This window comes from Canis aureus, chromosome 13 (genome assembly GCF_053574225.1).
Source record: "Canis aureus isolate CA01 chromosome 13, VMU_Caureus_v.1.0, whole genome shotgun sequence".
In the NCBI taxonomy this organism is placed as follows: domain Eukaryota; kingdom Metazoa; phylum Chordata; class Mammalia; order Carnivora; family Canidae; genus Canis; species Canis aureus.
This window is the reverse complement of record NC_135623.1, coordinates 66,237,708-66,240,879: the sequence shown is the minus strand read 5'-3', so window position 1 is coordinate 66,240,879 and position 3,172 is coordinate 66,237,708. Positions and strand designations below refer to the sequence as shown.

Below are 3,172 nucleotides of genomic sequence, written 5' to 3'. Positions count from 1 at the left end.
CATTAGAATCCTAGAATTATTTGGAGAGAGTAAGTAAGTTTGAACTCCTGGGTTTGCTATTACTAAGTTTGTCTACTTTTTCAGTGTCCCTTTTTGGCAAGCTTTATATTTTTCATTTTTCTTTGGCAGCCAAAGCCACTTGTTTTGTTTTTGGTTCCATTTCTGTGAAACAGTCTGAATGTCCTAGCCCAACACTTTCTTCCAGGATTTTCCCAGGGGCACACTCGAGAGAAATACATGAGCTGGGTCTTTGGATTAGCCAGGCAGCCAGACATTAGCAATTTCCGAGTTAACCTTTTCCTTACCAGCAGGGTAATTTCTTTACTCTTTCATTCATTCATCTTTACAACCTGGACAAAGGAGATACACACAGGAAGACAAGAAGGTAAGTGACCCTGAGTCGGCTGAAAGGGAGAGGCAAAACCCGGGTAGCAAAGGTAAGTAAAACCTCATGGGCTCAAATAACACTCATAACCTCCCATCGCTGGGCGCCAATTCCTGCGAGCAGGGTCTATGCTCCTTATTACTCAGAGCAGCACACACAAAAACAACCAAATCATGGTGGAAATTTTCAGCGCTCTTTTCCCCTCTCAGAAACAGAGAGAAATACTAAGAATGTTCATTGCCTTTGGTTATTATTTCAAATAATGGTGAAAGGATCCTCTGCTCTTAGCACTTTCATTTATTTAAGAAATAACGAATAGTGAATCCTGTGCCAAGGACGAAGCCTGACCCTGCTGGAGGGGGTGGCAAGAGTACTAGGACATAGAGAGTCCAGGTCGTGACAACTGACTCCTGGTCTGAGGAAGACGCTGGGCATGTAATAATAGTAATCACGGCAATAGGAATAGAAGGCAGTGACCCCCGGAGCGGAAGGAAAGACCTGAGTAAGAAAGTTCCTGACTGGTAGGCAGCTGTGGGGGGGTTGACACGAGGTGAGTGGGGGAGACAGCATTTGCTCAGTGTGGCCCTTCGGAATCAGCCAATGTCACAAAGGCCAGCAAGGCCTCAGAACAGGCGCGGGGCTTTAAAGCCACCTCAGAGGTTCATCAGAGGCTAAAGGGCTTTTGATTAATAAACATAAAACCAAGTTGCGCTTCTTGAACATCCACAGGCTGGGAGACGGGACAAGTCTGCTCAGACTAGGAATGAAGCCTGATAATTTGAACGTGACTTATAAGAACTGTGCCAAGAATCATGAGAGTAAATGAAGCAGGCTAGCGGGACAGGCCTCATTCCCAAAGCCAAATGGAAGCTGGAGCAGCCAGCTCGACCCTTGCTGAAATGGCGCAAGTAGGCACCATCTGCCTTTGAAACCCTATGGTTTGCTTCCAGCTCTTTCTCTTCCTAGCCTGGCAACCAAGGTACCCTCTAGACCCCTTGTCTCTCGCCGACCAGCCTTTTATCCGGTCAAGGCCAGTTGCACAGAAACCCCCCTGCAAGGCATGAGCCGGCAAGAGCTTGTGCCTCACTCCTTGGTGACCCCGAAGGGCCCAGAAGGGTGGGAGTCACTGGGGCTTTAAGACACGGATACCTCCAGGGGATTTCAGCCAGTGGTGGAGGTGCCCTGCCGAGACCTCGGGATGCTCGCCCGTTAGTGCCCGGCACGCAGGAGCCGCTGGGGGGACGGGGCCTGCCAGCTGGAATCTCTGCGGCCTTCAACGGCGGTTCCTCAGATAAGCACTTCCCAGATCTTCCTAAAACGATGACAACCAAATCCTCTCCTGTTTTAGATGAAAAGACTGAGAAATAAATGGCAGGCACGAAATACCCGCACTGGGCCACATCGCAGCGAGAGCAGTGTCTTTTCACACCGGCCAAGCCGCCGAGCAACAACATAGCTCATGGTTGCTGTTGACCTTAGCCTCACCCTCTCTCCACTCAGTTTCATCTTAGAAAGCCAAAGTAATCTGAAGATGCTCTTCAAAGTGGACCTTTTAAATATTTATTGAAAGCATTGTCTCAGTCCTCTCAAAAGATAGGTGAAATTAGTAGCTTTCCATGGTTCTTTTCTCCCCTCCCTCCACCAGGATGTATATTTAAAGTAACTTTTATTTACAAAACCGTCTCTTAGCAACAGGGGCACAGCACAAGAGTGTGTTATCTAAAGCAAACCAATTCTGGCCATAAACTATATAAGCGAAGCAGCTAAATGTGATTGGTATAGCCCTCCCGAGATACCAGGAGCCAGAGGTGTTAGCGTGAGATTAAAGACATATTTTTCAGAGACCTGGGATGGTCTATTATTCATGTATAACTTGAGGGATGGGCAACACTTTTATTCCTAATTATAGAGTCGCAAAATTTGGGAGCTGAAAGGGATATTGGGGGCTTCTTAGTCCAGTCCTGTGATGTTACAATGGGGTGGGGGTCGTGGGGTGAACAAGGCAAAGAAAGAGAATTTGCTTTCTTTGGAGCACACAGGTGGTTAGTGGCAGTGCTGGCCTAAGAAATCAGGTTTCTTGACTTCTAGTCCTGTAGTTCCAGTAACTTGGGTGGGAACGGTGGTCTTGTCTTTATTCCACATGGATCCATTTAAATATCCACTTTTAAAATGAACTTCTGAATGAATCGTTCCAACATGTATGAATATAGATTTGAAGAAGCTTCTGCTTTTCGTACAGAAAATAAAGAGATGGTATTTTCATTCTACATAATTCACAGCCCACTGTTATTACCTTGGCAGAGATCACGGAAACTGAGAACATCACGTGTTGGCAAAAATTTGAGTGATTGCTTGTGACCGATGACAAAATCTGTTTGTTTGCGTGTGTCCAAATCGAGAGAGACTCATCCAGCTTAATGAGATGTTGTTACAGGGGCTGGTTCTGGAGTCAGTCTCCTTCGGTATGAATCCCAGCTCCACTGTCTAGCCACTGGTGTTACCTTGGGAAAGATGCCCGACATCTCTGTGCTTCAGTGCCCCCAATCTAAAAATTGGAGGCATATTCATATTTGTAGAGGTTTTGAGATAATTAAATGAGGTCATTTATTCAAAATGCTTATAACAACTCCTGGCAATTATTGCATAAAGTAACTCTTAGCTATTTGAATTTCTAACGGTAAGGAAATTATTAGGAGGATACCAATGGGGAGTTCTGACCATGTCTTTCTTCTTTTGTTCTGAGAACTCATATTTATTTATTTATTTATTTATTTATTTATTTATTTA

The 3,172-nt window shown here is 45.2% G+C and overlaps 1 long non-coding RNA gene across 3 annotated transcripts; it reads left to right on the top strand.

Moving 5' to 3' along the window:
- The first annotated feature begins 844 nt into the window (after positions 1 to 844).
- On the top strand, positions 845 to 1,991 carry LOC144282635 (uncharacterized). 3 transcript variants are annotated; one of them, XR_013351130.1, is made up of 2 exons: positions 845 to 887; positions 1,115 to 1,991. It is a non-coding gene; the product is annotated as an uncharacterized LOC144282635 (long non-coding RNA). The 3 variants fall into 3 exon arrangements; XR_013351129.1 differs by having other exon boundaries at positions 860 to 906; XR_013351128.1 differs by having other exon boundaries at positions 865 to 935.
- Positions 1,992 to 3,172: the final 1,181 nt, after the last annotated feature.